Here is a 22,079-nt window from a genome sequence, read left to right on the forward strand (position 1 = left end):
ATCACCTGCTTACAACTTGAAAAAGCTAGAAAATTGGATAGTTTTTCTACAATTTTAAACCTCAACTTATCGTCGAGAAAAAAAAGAGCATGCCTTTTCAACATTCGATTCAGTATCTCAAGGGTTCTACAACAATACGCCACTTTTGTATCCCTCCGCAAAATATTTCGGTTCGCCAGAACTGGCGCAACAAAAAAGGTATGCGGCTGATATAATTTTCCTGACCCCAAATAAATGTGGTTTTGAATAATCATATATTTACGTTTTATTCACATTAATTTCATGTTTTATAAGCTGTGCTCTGATCAATCAATCTGCGTTTTTTCAAGTACTTCGGGGGGGGGGGGGGGGGGTCTTAATAACTCACTTTCATGTACCAGCCCTTTCGCTTTCCAGTATATAACCCACCGGTATAGCACTTTGAGTTTTTAGGAGACCAAAGGTAATTGAAACGATCACTAACCTTTTTGCCATCATTTGAAAGTTTGGAGAGATTCAAGTCAACTGTGTAAAGAATTTGTGAAGATCAAATACGGAATCTATTCATAATATTGTTATCATTATTCTGTTGTCTTGTTTAGGAAAATAAATACCAATAAGTGAATTTCATTGTTGTAATTTTGTCCAACGTATCAAGTAACGGAAGCTAAATAAGTCAAGTTAATTAAATTTTGGCTATAAATTTATGAAATAAAAGTGAGAAATTGTTCTCAAACGAGGAACTAATCGGCAACTTAACATCTTTTACTTTTATTTTCAAGATTTACCAGCTTTTGTATTTTTCGTTTACCCAGGCGAAATTCGATTATTTCAAGTCACATAAAACTAATTCGTTTTTGTTTTGAAAGCAATTTATTTTTCCCCACTCAATTTCGATGTTTCTCTCACTCAAGTGTGAACAATCAAAGGCCATTGTGGACGTTTCAACGTTTGTTCTTCATTATCATCGTAAAAGATCCTCGTTTTTGTATCGTTTATTATTGTGGAAAGAACTGAATTCTTTTCTGTTGCTGTTCTTGCACGACAGTGAATTCTGCTTGGGGCTGAAATACACAAAACACACATAAACAACAATAAACAAGCGGGAATAAAAAATAAACAATAAACAAATCGATTTCACGAATGAAAAGAAAAGAAAGAGAGGAAAACGGTTCCGATGAAGACATTTCGATTTATGCTGATTATTCAAATCTGTATTCAATATTTAGATAGATGATTAAGCCATTCAGAAAACTATCAAAATATTGAAATTATAACGGAAGGTTTAATTGTACTGCAATAAACATTTTATGTCACTTGAGGCTTATTGTTGTTGTTTTGAAACCATGAAAATAAACAAATCTACTGACACGGTCGCTTAATTGGATCAAATTTGAGCACATTTTGCAAAAAAATGTTGCAGAATTACTACAAAAAATCCTTATTTGCGTCTAACGGAGACGCCATTGGTAATGGTTTAATAATCGTTATATTATTCTTCCTCATTGAGATTATGTGAAATAAATATAAATATAAATTTTAATCGGCCGCCAGAAAAAAAAACTTTCAATAGGAAACACATATCAGCCGCAATTAAATACCACAGCAGACAATGGCAGCCATTTAGCTGAAAGCATAGTGCACAAAATAATAAATATTTAAAAATGGCTGAACTGCTATTGCAGCCCGAGTTGGGGTCCCGTTTCATCGACGGATCAGTGTATACCCCAGTCACTCAGTAATAGCTATCTTGCAAGACTCGTACTAAATCGTGCTAAAATTGGACCACTTAGTACGAATCTTGCAAGATAACTATTCTGCAATGTCTGGGGTATACATATATATTTATCATATCATTGATGGATTATCAAAAGTTCATAGAAATCCCGTCGATTGATCATATAAAATTCCAAGCAGTCAGATTCCATCAATGATTCATTGTAATTTCATACCCGGGCCGAGATCTCAACGTTAAAAAACGCAAAATTCTTTGAGATTGGCTGTGAATGCGGGAAATTTATATCAGATCCACGCTTCAGACTTTGAAAACAAAGTATATTAAGCCGGTTGTAAACGCAGATCTTACCTAATTTTGCGTTTCTAAGCGTAAATCTTACATAATTTTTGCGTTCCTTAGTATAGATATTACATAAAATCAACGCTTAAACTTCAGCTCCAATTTGAGATATCTAAGTGCGTAAATTAGCGCTGATCTTACATATATTCAACGTTTAATTCTTAGAGTCGATTTCTATATTTTAAGACTAATTTACCTTTCAGCGTACATCAAAATTAACAACCGAATTTTTGCGTTACACTTCAACAAAATATCCTTTAATTAATTGTTGATCTTATAAATACTCATAATTTAACAGTTGCACTTTGTGAGTTTTTGGGTTCTACAACCAATGGTTGGGTTTCGTTAAATTAAAACATTTCAGACCTTTTAAATATTGAATATGATTGCCGAGTGTGAATTAAGAGTCAAACAGGTGTTATTGCGGCTGAGCTTAACAACTCAGAAATCAAATTGAATAGCGCTTCAAGGTCATTTCAAGCCTTGAAGCTAGAATAGTGTGACAAGCGAAATTTAATGCTACATTCTATCGAAGCCAAACGGATTTGGTGATTTCGTCAACATTTATATTTAGCAACTATTATTAAAACACAATCGTCATTCATGAAGTAAAACTCAAACTCGAACTACCTCAACCACCAGTAGAAAAATACTACGACTTAAGAGTACTGCATCGGACTCTTTGCGATTGGATTGCGAATCAACCTGTTATTGATACAGAACATTCTGCAAAACTTCTACATGGTTAACAAATTTCCCATGACATCAAATTTACACTGAAAAGGTGACGTTATGGAAAAGTGTTCACATTTTGTCGACATTATTATCTACAACCAATCAACAGTTGAATTTGACATGTAAATCCACGTGACTAGCAGCATAAAAGGAGCTTGAAAAACTACCAAAAATCAGTTGAAACTTGTGAATTTGGTTTTATTAATTTGACATACAGTGCGTATTGAAGCACACTTTCTTGAGCGGTATATTACTTTTTATCGTGTCTTGTTTCTGTAGATCATATTAGTGATTGTACAAATTTAACTTTACTTTGACTTGTGAAAAGAGAATTAACTTTGATATTCTCAAAACTTTCTTTCTGAGGAACGAAGTTCCTAAGTAAGAGAAACTTTGTGCAAAGCATAAAGTCAGTTTCTCTTACTGGCTTTAAAGAAGCCTACTCTAGTTCAGCATTGGTGTTACTGAAACCAATAGAGAGACTTGCTAACAATAAAGTTAGAAAATTATTATTCTTGTTCAGTTATAGTTACAGTAATTCAGCCTTCTTCTGTAATCTTTGTAGCAGAAAGCTGAAACTTTGTAAAAGTATAGCCAATTTACGAGGCTACAATTTGTTGCAAATAGAATTCCTATAGTCGGTTTATAACTTGAGTTATTAACAAAAACTCAACAAAAATTTGATTGTTTCAATTTGAATTATTTTGTTATTCTGAGAAAAACAACTTTGTTATTCAGCAAAGCTGAGCAAATAGTTATCGGAAGTAATTGAGCAACAAGTAATGCAACGGTATTCTACAGTACAGTGGATAATACAGCTCACAAAAGTTAACTGCAAAACACAATATCCGGACAGATTTGAAACCGCTGAAACGAACTGGGCGGTGTAAAGTTTTCCTTGACTTTGATAGGAGAGCAGCCGTTACATTTGGTCCGCCGACCCGGACAGTGGAAGGCAAACTGCTGTCCAATCTGATTAAGAGAGTGCCGAAGGCACCTCCCAAAGAGAATCAAACAAATCAACACCAACAGGCCAGCGAGGCGAACAGAAGAGTGCAATTCAAAAAAGAAATTGAAGTGCAAACCCTGCTCAAAGCAAACCAACAAAGCAAAAGCGAACAGCAACCAGGCAAGTCAAGCACAACCAGCAGAGAGGAGCTTCAATCAACAGCTCACAGGTACGATAAGAAGCTTCAAGAGTTAGTGGAAGAAGTTAACACTAAAAGAAGGCTTGGCTACAAAATAATTGAAGATTCAGATCGACCCAACAAACTAAAGGTCCTCTATTAACAGATTGTCCACCTCCTAGAGGAAGAAGTACCCAAGCAACTGCAGCGTCGAAACAAGCTTGTGCCCTACCAAGCAAATTTCGTTGAAGAACATCTGAAAGAAGCAAGAAAGTGCAAAGCAAGTTTGGACTATCATTGGCTTGCATATATAAGCAAAGGCACGCAACCAGAAATGAATGCAGAGCAAAGGAACGCAACCCAAGCAATGAACGACAGCGAGGGCAACAACAACTACCCCACGGACAACCCAGTTTCTCAAACAGTGCAAAAAGGAGCAACAGCAAGCTGCCAAGAGACGGAGAATGCTTCGGAAACATCTTCAGCAAAGCAAAGGCGCGAGGAAAGGATGAAGAAATTCGATATCGAATTCGAAACCAAGATGCGATTAGAACAGGCATGGTTCGAGCGAAGGAGGCTAGAGCTGGAAATGCAATTGAAGGAACTTGAAACCAAGCATCAACTACTGGAGGAAGAGCGCGAGCTAGAGCGCAAAGTGAAGAGAACAGCATTAGAGAACGATGATGCTCGTTCCCAATTAACCAGTGCTCGAGACAAATCACCCTTCAACTGGACACCCAAGAAGAGAGATGTCTTTGACTGGGCCAGCAGAATCGACAACCTTCTAACACCAGATCGATCAACAGCTCGCTTCGAAGTGACCCCCGAAGTGAACAGGCAAAGTCACTTCTCACAATGTCGCAGTTCACGAGACCGATCCTCAAGTGTTAAAGACCGAGACTTTTCCCCCAGAGCTGGTCTACTACGATACAACAGTGATTACGCGGGTAGCAGTAGCCTACCAAAGCTCAAGTTGAACAACTTCGATGGGAACCCCCTCGAATGGCCGGAGTGGTCTAGTATGTTCATTGCTACAGTGGATCAACGACCAATACCAGACTCAGAGAAGATGAGCCATCTGAAGACTCTACTGACAGGCAAGGCAAGGTCAGCAATCTCTGAAATGGGCTATTCTGGACAGTTCTATGGTGCTGCATGGAGCATTCTGGAGAGGAAATTTGGAAGGCCTCATGTGATCCTTGATGCACAACTGGAGAGCCTTCGCAAAGCAAGTCAGGTGAAACCACACGACTCAACAGGTCTGATCAGTTTCTCAGTTATTGTTTCGAACTTTGTGAAAGTGCTCAAAGAGTACAAGCAGATTGGTGATCTGCAATCAAGCTCGACATTGTACATGGCAGTAGATAAACTACCCCAAGTTCTCAAAGAGAAGTGGTGGTTCTATGTTGATGATAAAGATGAAGATTGGCCTGATCTGATTATGTTTGGAAAATGGATATCAAGGATAGCATTCGTGCACGAAGGGTTTTCAGCTTTCAAGGGAGACCGAAGAGAAGAAGAACGAACATGCACAAATAGAGACAAACGGTTCTCGATAACGTCGAACTTCAGTGCAAGTTCCAACGTGAAAGAAACAAAGCAAACGCAAAGTGATCACTGTCCGCTAGCTGATGGCACTCAAAAAATATGGAACTGTCCACTATTCAGGAACATGAGTGTGAATGATCGGTACGCAGCAGTGAGAAAGCAACGCTTATGTTACGGATGTCTAGGCAAAGGACATGCAATCAAAGATTGTAAAGTCAATGCGTGCGGCATCAATGGATGCATCAAGAAGCACAACCGATTGCTACACTCAGAAAACCAAATGGACGAGGGCAATCACGCGGTCAACGTAAGCGCAGCAACAATCAACCAGAGTAACGAAGTTACTAGCTTTCTTCAGATAGTTCCTGTCTCAATACAGAGCGGTGGCAACAGGCTGAACACATATGCTTTCCTCGATAATGGATCAACGGTTTCATTCATCGATCAAAGTGTGCAAGAGAAGTTACGGGCCCAAGGCACCGGTGTGACGCTCAACATAGCTGGCATACACGGAACGAAGGATCTGAAGACCGAAAGGGTTCCTCTCAAAATAAAGGGACTACATTCAAAGGTGCATTCAATCGAAGCGTTTGCACACCCGTCAATCTCCTTGGGAAACACAAACTACAACTACAACAAGCTGAAGCAAAGCTTCAACCACTTGAGTGTTTTTCCCAACAAAAGCTTCAACTTGATGGAAGTTGGCATCATCCTTGGTCAAGATGCTTATGAGCTACAACGCCCATTGGACTATAAGATAGGAACACGTAGTGAACCTTTCGCCGTTCTAACAGAGCTAGGATGGGTAGTCAGTGGACCCATGACGGGCAAAAGAAGACAAAATGTTTGTCATTTCGCCTTCACTGAAGTGGCTGAGAATATCCAAACCTGGTGGGACATAGAAACCTATGCTTCCAAAATCAACGTCGTCAGTCAGTCAAAAAAGGAACTACAGGCACAAAAGATGCTAGAGAGTACGACAAAGTTCACAGGCGAGCGGTACGAATTGGAAATGCTGTGGAGTGAACCAGAGCCAAACCTACCGAACAATTACAGCTCAGCCTTGGGTCAGCTTTACTCACTGGAGCGAAGATTCCAAAGGGAGCCAAACCTGAAGAATTTGTATCAACAGTCAAAAGATACAGATGTAGAAAAAGGATTCGTAAAGATATTGGACGAGTCCGAAGAGAACGGCACCTTCGGGAAAGAATGGTATTTGCCACACCATCCAGTGCTAAACCCGAACAAGCCTGGCAAAGTAAGACGTGTTTGCAATGCCGCATCAAAGTACAAAGACATATGCCTAAATGATAAGCTACTAGCAGGACCTGATCTGCTACATGGGTTGATTGGAACAATATTCAGATTCCGTGAAGGACCAATAGCCCTAACAGCTGACATCGAATCGATGTTTCTACAAGTGCAAGTTCCCGAACAAGATAGAAGTTGCTTGAGGTTTTTATGGCGTCCAAGAACTAACGAACCTGTTCAGATATACGAATATCAGCGTCACGTATTTGGAGCTAAGAGTTCTCCAACTTGTGCAAACTATGCTCTCAAGTGAGTGGGACTGGATAACGAAGAAGTGTATCCAATAGCAACCAAGGCAATACAAAACAACTTCTACATGGACGATTTCATCAAATCAAAAGAAACCCCGGAAGAAGCAATTGAAGTCTTCAATCAACTACAACCTCTTCTCTCACAACATGGATTTGAACTGAAGAAGTGGATAAGCAACAATGATGCAGTTACCGAAGCAATCCCAGAAGACTTGAAGTCAATCAGCAACACGAAGCAAGTCGAAGTGGAACCCAGTAAGGAGGGATCTTCAGTGCTAGGACTACAATGGACCGTTACTGATGATAGCCTTCAAGTGTGTAGAGGTACCAACAAGGAAGTGGAAATCCCTATAACCCAGAGGAAGATTCTGTCACTGGTATCTTCAGTATTCGACCCGATCGGATTGTTTGCTCCGTTCAGTGCTCATATGAGACGACTTCTGAAAGGCATCTGGACTAAGAATGGACAACATTGGGACAACGAAGTGGAGCCTAGTGAAGAAGAAGAATTCCTGAGATGGAAGGAACAACTTCCAATAGCGGCTGAAACAAGCATCGATAGAAGATACTTCAACAGAGAGAGGGATAAAACTGAGCTTCATGTGTTTGCTGACGCATCTGAAGACACGATGTGTGCAGTGGCCTATCTACGTTCACAACCAAAAGAATACTCAGCTGACTTAGCATTTGTCATTGGAAAATGCAGAGTGGCACCGATGAGGCATCTTTCAATACCCCTACTGGAACTACAAGCGGCAGTCATGGCGGTGAGGTTGAAAGAACAGATAGTCAAGGAACATGAAATGAAGATAAATAGTTGCAGTTTTTGGTCAGATTCAACTACAGTATTGCAGTGGATACACAGTTCCCATCGCAAACAACAAGTGTTTGTGGCCAATCGAGTAGCTGAGATACTAGATACAACTGATGTTTCACAGTGGAAACATGTCAGCGGTATCAACAACCCAGCGGACATTGGCACCAGAGCAATCAACATTGAGGAACTCAAGAGAAGTGAGTGGCTCACTGGGCCGGCCTGGTTAAAACGACCAGAAAGTGAATGGCCGGAAAAGGTGAACCTAATCTTTGCATCAGATGAAGAGAATATACCCTCATCAGTCTTCATGATACAAGCTGAAGAAAAGAAAGCTGTTATTCAGTGGGAACGATTCAGTAATTTTAACAGACTAGTAAACACAGTGGCATACGTACAGCGATTATTGAACAAACACAAACCTGCAACACTCGTAGTCAACATTGAAGAAAGAGAAAAAGCAAAAGCAACAATCTTCAAGTTACTACAACAAGAACAGTTTGGTGAAGAGATGAAATCTCTCAAAGCTGAAAAGGAAATTCCAAAAGTCAGCAAAATTCTACAATTCTCCCCCTTCCTAGATGAAGAAGGACTTATTCGAGCCAAAGGCAGAATAGGCAAAAGTCAGTTGGACTTCAATGCAAAGCATCCACTTTTGCTACATTGGAAACATCATGCGGTTGAATTATTCTTGCGAAACGAGCACAAGGACAATCATCACGGGGGCACTGAGCATGTAAGAAACATTGTTCAGCAGAAGATGTGGATCTTAGGCATACGGAACGCCTTAAGATCAATCAAGAACAAGTGCATTACCTGCAGAAAGGGCAGAGCACAAACGATAGCACCAGTCACGGCAGATCTACCCGAAGAGCGGTTAGATGCTTCAACAGCCTTTACAAATATTGGAGTCGACTACTTTGGCCCTTTCATTGTGAAGATTGGGCGAAGAAATGAAAAGCGATGGTGTTGTCTCTTTACTTGTCTAACTATGAGAGCGGTGCATATAGAAGTGGTACCTAAGTTGGACACTGATAGTTGTCTCAATGCAATAATGAGATTTATTGCTCGAAGAAGCAAACCAAGTACAATCATCAGTGACAACGGGACAAGTTTTATTGGAGCTGAAAGAGAGTTTGCAGAGTACGTTTCGGCATGGAACAAAGAAGGGATCGAAGAACATCTAATTCAACGAGGGATCAGATGGAAGTTCAACCCAACCGCAGCACCTCACTTTGGAGGAGTATGGGAGCGGTTGGTGAGAAGTTGCAAGAAAGCAATGTATGCAGTATTGGGGAACAGAACAGTCGCCGAGGACGTTCTTTCAACAACGATGTGCATCGTTGAGCAGACTTTGAATGCGAGACCTTTGACTCCAGTCAGTTCGGATGTTAATGACTTAGAAGCATTGACCCCCAATCACTTCTTGTTTGGCAACAAGAACGTTTGCTTACCCTACCTACCAAGCGCGGAAGAATTTGTTGATCATCAAAAGCTCTTTCGACAAACTCAAGCCTATGCAAATCTCATATGGGATAGACTTTGTAAAGAATATCTGCCAACTCTGAATAATCGGCAAAAATGGACATCTACGGCGAACGAAACCCTTAAAGAAGGCGATCTCGTTTGGTTGATCGAAGATAGTGATAAGCGTGGATATTGCAACCTAGGTCGGGTTACGGAGACCATCGATGGGTCTGACGGTGTGATTCGATCAGCTATAGTTCGAACAAACGACGGAGTGTACAAGAGACCAGTAGTGAAGCTCGCCCCAGTACTACCTGGAAAAGATGTTTTCGCGATGGAAAACAGGGCCGGCGATATTGCAGCTGAGCTTAACAACTCAGAAATCAAATTGAATAGCGCTTCAAGGTGATTTCAAGCCTTAAAGCTAGAATAGTGTGACAAGCGAAATTTAATGCTACATTCTATCGAAGCCAAACGGATTTGGTCATTTCGTCAAAATTTATATTTAGCAACTATTATTAGAACACAATCGTCATTCATGAAGTAAAACTCAAACTCGAACTACCTCAACCACCAGCAAAACAATACTACGACTCAACAGTATTGCATCAGATTCTTTGCGATTGGATTGCGAATCAACCTGTTATTGATACAGAACATTCTGCAAAACTTCTACATGGTTAACAAATTTCCCATGATACACTGAAAAAGTGACGTTATGGAAAAGTGTTCACATTCTGTCGACATTATTATCTACAACCAATCAACAGTTGAATTTGACATGTAAATCCACGTGACTAGCAGCATAAAAGGAGCTTGAAAAACTACCAAAAATCAGTTCAAGCTTGTGATTTTGGTTATATTAATTTGACATAGAGTGCGTATTGAAGCACACTTTCTTGAGCGGTAAATTACTTGTTATCGTGTCTGGTTTCTGTAGATCAAATTAGTGATTGTACAGTTTTAAATTTACTTTGACTTGTGAAAAGAGAATTAACTTTGATATTCTCAAAACTTTCTTTCTGAGGAACGAAGTTCCTAAGTAAGAGAAACTTTGTGCAAAGCATAAAGTCAGTTTCTCTTACTGGCTTTAAAGAACCCTACTCTTGTTCAACATTGGTGTTACTGAAACCAATAGAGAGACTTGCTAACATTAAAGTTAGAAAATTATTATTCTTGTTCAGTTATAGTTACAGTAATTCAGCCCCCTTCTGTAATCTTTGTAGCAGAAAGCTGAAACTTTGTAAAAGTATAGCCAATTTACGAGGCTACAATTTGTTGGAAATAGAATTCCTATAGTCGGTTTATAACTTGAGTTATTAACAAAACCTCAACAAAATTTTGATTGTTTCAATTTGAATTTTTTTGTTATTCTGAGAGAAACAACTTTGTTATTCAGCAAAGCTGAGCAATTAGTTATCGGAAGTAATTGAGCAACAAGTAATGCAACGGTATTCTACAGTATAGTGGATAATACAGATCACAAAAGTTAACTGCAAAAACACAATATCTGGACAGATTTGAAACCGCTGAAACGAACTGGGCGGTGTAAAGTTTTCCTTGACTTTGATAGGAGAGCAGCCGTTACAGGTGTTGTTTTCCTAACTCATCCTCACAACAGCATGATAGTCAAAAAAATTCATACAAAAAATCATAAAGCTAATATATAAATTTTGCAAAATGAAGTGTTTTGCCGGTCACGCCAAAATTGGAAAACTATTTTTTTGTCAGGTTCAAGTTTGATGCACTGATCCCAGCTTTTAACTCGGGCATCAGATAATGAGAAACCGTTTCTAAAATTGTTTTGTTGCAAAAACACAAAGATTGTATCAGCCAGACCAATTCGTCTAGCTTTGCAAGATGAAATGGAACTACTTCAAAAACTTTGTTTTTTGTTTTGCAAACATTCGAAAACATATTAAAAGACAGCTGCTTTGAATCAATTCCAGGAGTTGTTCCCACTCAATTTTTAACGTTTTTCGTGTTGATTTTGATCGATCCCGCAAAAAATTTTATCTCCTTTAAAACAAACTTGGTTATTTTGCTGTTACCGTTTGTTAATAACCGGTGAAAGTATTACAAAAACATTTTCATTGCAATCGGATCAAATATCGGAGCAAACCATGCAGATTTTGATTTGCCTTATTGTCTTTAAATTTTGCGTCACTCTGCATTTTAAATAAAGCTTGATTCTGAAAGAGTAAAATGTATCAAAATAATATTTACAGGTTTTGCTAAAAAAAACGGATAAATTGAGTATAACCAATCTTTTACAGAGGAGATTTATAACCTCGAGGAGTTATTAAAACCAGCCAAAAGCTGTATGGGAGATTCTCGTGGTATACAGAGTCTCTATCAGACAGAGATCTTTTTGTGTAGCTTGCCACGGAAAATATTGTGTTTTCATACGTAATTTTGGAAACATTGCAATTATATTGACCCAATAAAAACATCAAAAAAAGAAAAAAAGTTTTCAATTAGGTCTGGGAGGTATTCAAAGCAAACCAAACTTTGAATAGGAGTTCTCAGCTATTTCTAAAGTCTCAATAAGGAGAAATCTATTGGTTTATCTTGCCTAGGTCTAAATTAGGGTCTCCTGAAAATTTTTGGAAATTTAGATATTATGTTATTCTAAGAATAGGGAATTTTCATCCGGACAAGGAGTTACTTAGATACAACCACACTCAATGTAGGTGGAGATTCCCCGTTTATGTACAAATTGAATCAGAAAATGTTTTTGTTGTAGCTTTGCGAATTTTGCGAAAAACGAAATTTGAAAAACACTACTTTTTATCGGATCAAGGAGTTACGAGAGCTCCCCAATGAAAATTGATTTTCTATCAGCAAAATTTTTTGTGGCAATTTGCATGGGAAAAGGTTTGGTTTTCTTACAGAAACGATTAAATTCTGCGAACAACAAATTTTAAAATAAAGTATCTTTATCGGCCCAAGGAGTTATTCAGAGACAGCCCCACGTCGTATGGGAGGTACCCAAAGAAAACAGACGCTTTATCAGAAAAAAAATTTTGTCGCAAATTGCCTGGCAAAAGACTAGGTTTTGCCGGGCAAGCTGCGACAAACGAATTTTTTTAAAAAAGTGTTTTTATCGGCCCAAGGAGTTATTCAGAGACAGCCCCACGTCGTATGGGAGGTACCCAAAGAAAACAGACGCTTTATCAGAAAAAATTTTTTTCGCAAATTGCCTGGCAAAAGACTAGGTTTTGCCGGGCAAGCTGCGACAAACAATTTTTTTTAAAAAAGTGTTTTTATCGGCTCAAGGAGTTATTCAAATCCAACCAAACTTGCTATGGGAGAACCCCATTGTATACAAAGTATGAATCAAAAAGAATTTCTGTCCCAGCGTGCCTAGGAATAAAACAAAACTGGCGTTCAGAAAATGTCGATTTTAGCAAACTTATCGGGTCTAATTGTTATTCAGAGCAAGCCACATGTCGTATAGGAGAGACCCCCCTATACAATCTCGAGTTTCAAAAATGCGTACTTTATGTAAGTTTTACGCATACAAACGCCAGAAATATGTAAGATATACCCGCAAAAACTGAATAATTATGTAAGATCAACGTCGATAAACGCAAAATCTAGGTACAATTTACGCTTAGAAACTCAGTTTTAGAAGCTTAGAAACGTAACATTATGTAAGATAAGTGGAAAATAGCGTTGAGAAACGTCAAAAAAAAATCAGCGCATTTTCCTCTCATAATTTTAGTGTAGATCTTTAGAATCAATTTATCTGAAATCAACGCATTCACAGATGAATTATGTGAAAAAATTGCGTTGATTCTTCTAATTTTTCAACGCTTACTACCGCGTATCGTACATAACTAAGCCAAAAAACCTCGGCCCGTGTAGAAACCCGACTTTTCATAAATGAAAGTGTAGTTGTTAATTTTGTTGTTCCAACGATGAGACATTGCTTGATTAATTGTATGCGTTTTGAATATAATCCCAAAGAATGGCAAAAATGAGTAAAATAAGTAAACAAAAATGCGCGTATTGAGTTTTTGCGCCAAGTTTTGACTATCCCATTTTTGACCACTTTTTTTTCTATGCTTTTGCCCTTGAAGTAGGGTTTTGAAGAGTAAGCTTTTCACCTCTGAACACAAAAAAAACAACAAAAAGATATGGAAAAAACGGACAAACATTTAAAGATTTTTAGCAGGAATTAATTCCCGTCTGAAATACTGATTGCAAAGAATTTTTAATTTTTTCCTTTTTGTTAGTTTATGTTATTGTTAAGAAACTCTGCTAAGAAAATCTGTTTAGCGAAAACATTTGTTCATATGATCATGCGTTATTGAACCATATTTTTTGAGGAGACGGATGGAGTACTAATCACCTCAAAATTAAAATTAAACCAAACTATCGAACTCTCAACAAATGTTGAAAACCACAAAAAATCAATAAAAGCATAGACAAGCACTGTTGTTCTTATTAAAGACCACAGAGACTTGATCCAAAGCAAAAAGAAACTAAAGAATTCTTTTTTGTTAATATTTCCAATAAAACTGAGTATATGAATTTCAACTGTTTGAGAATCTTTTTCAAAATTGCCACTAAGAGTGATTCGATAAAATCAATTTTATTTTAAAATAAAGCTGTTTTTTGGTTTTTTTAATAATAGGAAACAGCGGAACTAATTTTGATCTACCAAAAAACTCAAACTATCATTTGCTTGATGAACAGAACCATAACCGAATAAAAATAAATTAATATCAAACAGAAAAATATTTTCAACAACAACTAGGAAAACTAAGCAACAACATGAGGAATCCCGACCAATGTTTTAGCCGAAGTAAAGATTGCAAGGACTTCCTTTTCTTTCCTAAGTTACTTTTACATTAATTTATTTGATATTGTATTTTGTACTGAGGATATTGGAACAAGTATCATGAAGGAAAGGAACCAAAACGGATGCATAAATGATCAGAGATTGAAAATTCACTAGAATATTCTGCTTATCTTAAGTGCAAACATATATTCCCCAAATTTCAACTGGCAATGATAAAAACTTCTTGATGCATTATTATTTTTTGAGTACATGGTTCGACGATTCATTGAAACGTGTCACAATTTTTATGAAAACTTATTTCACTAGCACCGATAAACTGAAAAATTGGTAATTTCCACCAATAATTACCGAAATCAGCGTAAGGAAAGTCTACCGTTTCCCAAACGTAAGTTCATGAGCTAGTTCAATATGCTTCCCAGCATTACATTTTTCAAATAAAAAGTAAGACAGGCCTAGGTTGTTATAGAAGATTTAGCTTGCATAGAAAAGTTAAAAGAAGCCTTCACCGTAACAATTTTGCATATTTTGTTGGCACAGCATTCTGATGAAGTTATGCACAATTATTGAAAATATTTGTTGTGACAAATACAAGTTTTCACTATTGCTTAGCATAAGTTTTTACTTATCATCTTGTATGACTCAGAAACAAATCTCCTCTAGAGATCTTAACAACGACAAAAACCCTACTTTGATTCAAAAGACCCTTGTTCCAATCCATTTATGAGAGGAAAAACTATATGCTCAATTGCGTGTTTTGTTCAGTCAATTCTCGCCCATCAATATATTCATTTGTAGAGAAATGAAACCGCTATCATTAGAAAGCCCGTCCTGCGTAGAATATGGAATTAAAAGTTTTTTATTTTCGTTTTTTTACAAGGAGCTATTGAGGTTGTTTCATGTTTTCTGAACAGTAGACGGAACTCCGTTGTTTTTATCCACATATTCCGTACTTTGTGTCCAAATTTTTGTCAATTTTGTCAATGTACTGGAACTAGAGACCTAAAATCTGCTTTCAAAATCTCTGAAAACTCCAAAAAATGCTAGTCAATTTTTCGTTTCTCATAGAAGTCTTCTGGAGTTAAATTTCCTCAAATTTTTTTAAATTTTAACTCATTAATTATACAAGATGCAACATTTAGTTTTGCTTTATTGAAAAATGTGAGTTGCTAAATGATCTCTTTTGGAAACGCATGGAAAAGATATTTGTCTTTGTAGGACACGCAGCAAAATGGGTTTGGACTCATCTTGGTTTCTTACAATAAAAAGTTATTGGAATAATTTTGAGATGAGGTCTTTTTCAATTTAATTTTGCTTTTTTGTTTTATTTATGTTGATTACTGGTGAAATTGATTTTAAATCACAGCCAAACTAATTCAAAACCCATGCACAACAAAAGAAGGCCAAATGGAAGTATAATATGTCTTCAGCGAACAGCCCAATGTTTTAATTGCTTTGACAATGTGTTTTTATAAACTTCACAAGACTTCTTTTATATGCCTCCATTTGTTGTTCTTTTTGTCGCCTCATGACTTTGTTTTTTTAATCAAGTTCAAACTGGGTTCGTTAAGTCCATATGTAAACCTATGCTCTGCTTTCATTTGTTATCTAATGCCTCTTAGCTTCGGTAATATATATGTTTTAAGAAAATGTCAGTGAAATTTTGAATTCTGCTATATTTCACTCTTATTTTTGTCCACATGTAGCTTAGTCTCACTATATACAAGATCAAACTTATTCCAAGTGAAATTTGAAAAAACTCATTATGTGTTTTATCGCTACAGTTGTGTGACTTTTGAATGTTTGTCCATATTTGAGGTTGTTATTTGTTCTTTTTCGAGGTATCTCATTAAGGATAGCTCCAATTGTCATTAATGGAAAGCGCACAAGAACAATTTTAAAGATTTCAGTTAAAAGGCTGCAGTTTTAAACGATGCGAGCACGTTGTTTTGCGAAACTTATTAGAGTCCTCTAACTGTTTTTGCCTCCAAAAGTCTATTTTTTTCTTAACGTACGGCATATTGATGACAGTCAAAAAACTTATTTGCTTCTATGGATTTTTCAATAAACCTATTTATTATTTTCAGTTTTTAGCTCACTGTTTTCGTGGCTTTGAATTATTAAACTCAAGAAAAAAATTTTTACGTCCTCATTTTTGTTCTCATTGTCATGGAAAACTAACTTCCTCTCATTATCGACAGGGGTCATCATTTTGCTGTTGCTCCAAACAGTATTTTTGCTGTTGTTTTTTCTTTTTCTGACGCTTTCGAAATGTTTTTTCATAAGAGTTTAGTGTTTTTTCGACACTGATCAATACTTTGAGTTCAGTTTGTTGTCTTTTTCACAAAATCTGTTTTTTTAATTTCAATTATTGCTCAAGGTTTTAATTGCTTTCAGTTATTTCTCTACTTGTGTTTTCAATGCAGTCATCAAGTAACTTAGTCCGTTTTTGACAGAGCTCATAAACGTTCTGTTGCTTCAAACAATATTTGTGCCTTATTTTGTTGCCTCAAACAATATTTGCGCTGTTGGTAATATTTTGAATGAAATTTTTAGAGCTTAGAAATGTGTTGCGAAAAAGAAATTGGGAAATTTATACACTGGTCAGTGTTTGTGGTTCGCAAAGGACCTTTTCATAGACCACCGATTTAAAATCAAAGAATAACCACGCAACAAAAATTCAATCGTTTTCTGTCTTTGTGAAATCCTAATTCTGTCCGTATTTATTGTTTTTTGCCGTTTTATGATTCGGTCTCACTTATAACCGGAACAACCGGCTTCCTGAGCAGTTGCAAGAAAATTTAATTTAAATTGAATGCTTATCCTTAGTTTGAGTTTTAGAAAACAATTTTTTCAATAGAATAAGTAGATTTTTCATCTTTCTGACTTTATTATAAATCTGTGGAATCACGATCCAGTTTTTACGAGGATTTTGTTGACAGCTAATGGTTTTTTGGCGTTGGTTCTACGCATTTTAGTAAGAAAACTGTGATTTTGGATATTTAACCATTGCTGTTTTCCGTTTCTTTGCCACATTATCACACTAATGGGGTGCGCAAAATGGAGTTGTAAATTGTGAAATTGAAAAGATTTAATGTTTTCCGTGAATAGTTTTTTGTTCTAACGGTTGTGACACCGAATCCTTGTTAATTTTGTTTTTGCAGTCGCATGATTGATTCGTTATTTTTGTAGTCTTATGGCATATTATGGATAATGGCATGTCTCAATTGTTTAGTATCAAGTATAAACTAACCTTCGTATTGAAGCGAGTTGATTTTGGTTTTAATCTATTTGAAATTGTTTGTGTTCAAAAATAGAAACGAATTGCTCATCTTTTTCAAACGGTTATCGTATCTCATTATTGGTTTTTGGTTCTAACGGTTGGTTTTTGGTTCTAACTGTTGTGACACCGGTTCCTTGTTAATTTTTTTTGTGCAGTCGCATGATTGATTGGTTCTTTTTGTAGTCCTATGGCATTTTATGGATAATGACATGTCTCAATTGTTTTGTATGAGGTATAAACTAACCTTCTTAATGAAGCGAGTTGATTTTGGTTTTAATCTATTTGAAATTGTTTGTGTTCAAAAATAGAAACGAATTGCTCTTCTTTTTCGAACGGTTACCGGATCACATTATTGACATCTCTAATATATAATGAAGTACAGAATAAATTGTTTAGTTCAGATTTTATTTGATTGCGTTTTCATTTGTTACTATGTATATTTTACTAAATCATTGAGTTTTGGATGTAATTAATGTTTGCTACTGTTTTTTTTTGTTGGTCTTGTCAAGTACTCTTATAAATGGCAAGTCTCATCAGCTCTCTATTCCAGAATTTGTTTTCACCTAATTTTTGTTGAACAATTTACAAATTTTCGGAAAGTTTTATATCTCTTTTTTATTTGGTAGACAATTAAATCAAAACCTGGATTAGCGGGTGGAATGATTATGTGCAAACGCACATTACCGAGCCTCCTTTTTGATTATTAGAATTAAACACAGAATTTTGTCGACTTGTACGTGCTTCTGGAGGGCCTAAAAGTTATATGCCCACTAAGCGGGGTGGGGCAGAATATATCCAAGATTTGCCACCATTTAATACTCAGATTTCTACTGTTCTTCACATGATGCAAATCATCAATGATGTTTTCGGTGTTTTCGGTGGTTGCAATTGATTTTTCTTAATAGGTTTGTCAACATTAAATTACAATTGTAATTTATTTTTTGGGATACAATGTTGCTAAAATCGTTGTGTTTTTTTAGAACTTAAAACACTTTGCTGCAATCAAGTTTTGCTGTACTTGTGAAATAAACTGATCTTTTACCAAGAAGGATAATAACCAATATGTAATAGGGGGAACACATATAACAAAATGCTTTATTTTTCGCTTAGAAATCAATCTTTTCACACATTCCAAAAAGGTAAGTCTTCTAACACATCATTTTAGAAACGTATTAATTTCAAATATTATTCCTCGAACAACAATTATATATATATATATATATATATATATATATATATATATATATATATATATATATAAAACACCATGTTATATATACATATACATATATATATATATATATATATATATATATATATATGTATATATAATATATATATATAACACCATGTTATCGCATCACAGCAATGAATAGATTAAACTTACAATGAAGTATCGCAATCTATTGATCTATACCCAACATGTGTTGACATATGCCTTTCGAAGTGAGGAAGGAGTACCCCCTTATTTTTTAAATTGTTATGTATTAACTTGAAACACGCAAGTGCAAGTTTCAGAAGATCTCTGCAATACCAGATTCCAGAATGACAGATATTCCTATATGTAGTACCAATTATTAAAACTTAAGAAAACTCCCAAAAGAAAACCCCCAAAAATTCATTTAAAAAAATGTGTATGGACAACAAGATCGCCTCCAACGTAAATAACTCAGAAGAGTACAAAAAAACCGCATTAGATTGATCAGATAAGCCACTACTAAGAAAGAAACTAACACGAACAACAAAATCGAACAACAATAACAACAAACTTTAATTACATCCAAAACATTCTGTCCAATTTAAAAAATAACAGTTTTATAAACAAAATTAAAACTAAAAAAAACAATTGTACTTCGCTGGAAAAGATATGGACCAATCTTTTATTAGCCTCGGTAACAATTTTACAAAAAACAACAAAAAAACAACAAAGTAAATAAGTTCGCTTATTTTCTAAAAAAAAAAACAATTATTTTCAAAATAATGAAAACCATTAGATATCAATCGATGTTATCTAAATGTTTTATGATCACAGACGCCTCTATAGGAAGGCATTAAGACCTCTCATTATTCGTTTTTATGCGGTTGCAAAAAGAACAACAAATAGGGATAAAAAAAATTCAATCCAAACTTGTGAGAAAACATTGAGCATAAAGCCATAAAGCCAAATTTTGCCTCTCAAAAATGTTTAATTGAGCCTTCCTCGAACGCCGATAATGTGATATGCGACCTCTCATTAACGAAATTAGGTAACAAGTAGACAAAACGAGAGAAAAGGGCTAAACTAAGTTATGCTTTTGTATTTTCGAAAACAATTTTTTTCTGAGTAATGAAAACGATTAGTTACAAAAATAAATAGTTGAAAATGTTCGCTTAATCATACAAAAGAACTGTTTGGGAGCTGTAGTTAATCAGAATATGTCTTAGGTTTACAAAAAGACGTCAAATATATTAAAAATTCAAAACTTAGTTTGTTTTTTTTGCAAAAAACCTGAGTCGAAGCCAGTAAATTCATAACCAATTCTTTAAAAACATTAGTTTTACACTTTACACTTGCATTTTCACTGAACAACAATAATGTCATATATGACTTGTATTTAACGAGGTTGTGTAAAAAATGGACAAAAAGAGAAAAAAGCAACGTTAAAAAATAATTTTAATTTATTTTTGAAAACAATTGTTTTCAAAGTCATGAAAGCCATCAACTATCTACTCAAATCAGAATATAAGCTCATTTATTTCTCCACAAAAATCAGGGAGACTTGTCCTTATCCAGGAAAATTCATACAACTAAAAAAAATCAAAGAAAAACAAAAAAATGGGCCAACGCCTAAAAATAAAAAAAAATCTGAATGATATAAGCATCAAAGCCAGAAAACCATAACTTAACACAAAGATTCGCAAAAAAGATTACATTTTAACTCATCAAAGGGAAGACGCAGAAGAAGAATTCTTTCTTTGCTGACATTAAACTAAAACTTGACCAAAGAAAGAGAAAAATAGTGGCAAAGTTCAATACGCCATTGTTTATTTAAAAATCAAACATATTTAAAATACAAAACGACCATAATTGTTCGATTAAAGAAACTATATAAATTAATTTGGAACTGCTTAGGAGGCCATTTGGACCTATCAGCAGTGTTGTGTTCTTTAATTAACAAAGAAAAGATCAAAATTTTCCTTTAAAATAAAAAAGACCGATTGACTACAATCCATTTTTTTTGGATTGTAACAGTGCAAGATTGGACCAAAACTATCCTTTCTATTGCTGTTTGTCCATTAAAAACATCCAACTGTTTCGAATGTTATAGGTGTATAAAATCTGTTAGTTAAAAGATCAAAAAGAAATGCTGCATTTTTTGATAATCATAGAGTAAAGTTAGCAGAAAACAGCAAAAGCTTAATTCCAGGCTACTCTCAATGGAAGAGGAAATAGGAATAGCTCCAATTAAAATTTACAAAAATTGTGTTAGTTGTTTTGGGTGTGTACTTCCGGCAAATTCAATCAAAGTGGACTAAAGAAGCTTATTTCGGGCAATTTTTGATGAAGAAGGCTGAATTTCAGCCAAAAAAAAATTAAAATAAAATAGTCAAGAAAACATTTTGTCTTTTAAAATAAAAACAACAGTGCTATTGTTAACATTTTTTGCATATTTTTACAAAACTGACGAAATTTTAGGGAAAAAATTCCGGAAAATGTGAATAAAAATAAAGCAAATCGGACTAACATTCACAAAAATTTAAACCATTATATCCCTCTCTAGAAAACGAAATTCAAAAAAATCTTTTTAATTCCATAGTTTACGCCGGACGGGCTTTTTAATGATACCACTCACAACTCTCAACAACTCTCCACGATAAGTATATCGATCGGTCAAAATTGTCTGAACAAAAAAAACCATTTGAATATATTGTTCCTCCCCCCTCAGGAGGGTCGGAGCAAAAATACTTGTTCATAAGTTCACTAGATTGTAGTGCCAACAAATGTATGCAAAATTGTTACGGCGAATGCCTTTTTAGACTTTCCCATGCAAGTTACCACTGCGCAAGCAATTTAATCATTGGAAAATTACTGAACTAGGACATGAACTAAGGTTTAGGAAGAGGTAGATTTTCTTCACGCTGATCTCGGTAACTTGCGGTGAAAATTACAAAAATTCAGAGCAAAATTTAAACATGCTAGGGAATTAAGAACGTTTCAATGAAGTGACCAAGGTCTTACATTCAACATGGCCTCTTGAAATTTGAGGAATGTCTTGTTCACAGTTAAGGTAAGACAAATATTCTGATGGATTTTCACTCTCTGATGATTTCTGCACCAGATTTTGTCACTCTGCTTCGTGATACTTATTCCAATATCCTCAGTAAAAAATACAATATCAAACTTATTAATAAAATAGTAATTTAAGAACGAATAGGAAGTCGTTGCAATCTTTATTTCGGCTATAACTTTGATCGGGATTCCCAATTTTTTGTGATTTTTTTTTGAAATTTTCAATTGGTTGCTTAGTTTGCTTAGTTGATGTTGAAAAAAGGCCCAATTATTTGATAGATCAAAATCAATTCCATTGTTTCCTATTAACAACTGACTTTAGTAAAAAAAATAGAAGTTATCTTTTAAAAAATAAGGAAGACATGATGACACACCTTCTGGTTTTAAAAAAAACTGACAAACATCATACT

At 35.5% G+C, this 22,079-nt stretch overlaps 1 long non-coding RNA gene across 2 annotated transcripts in view; it reads right to left on the reverse strand.

Annotated features, from left to right (window-relative positions):
- Positions 1-351: 351 nt before the first annotated feature.
- LOC142341787 (uncharacterized) overlaps positions 352-22,079 on the reverse strand; it is a 69,128-nt gene continuing 47,400 nt past the window's right edge. For both annotated transcript variants that reach the window (XR_012759128.1, XR_012759127.1), the window contains exon 3: positions 352-1,043. This is a non-coding gene — a long non-coding RNA (uncharacterized LOC142341787). The remainder of the gene's footprint in view (positions 1,044-22,079) is intronic.

Source organism: Convolutriloba macropyga, chromosome 6 (genome assembly GCF_964194025.1).
Source record: "Convolutriloba macropyga chromosome 6, txConMacr16.3, whole genome shotgun sequence".
NCBI lineage: Eukaryota > Metazoa > Xenacoelomorpha > Acoela > Convolutidae > Convolutriloba > Convolutriloba macropyga.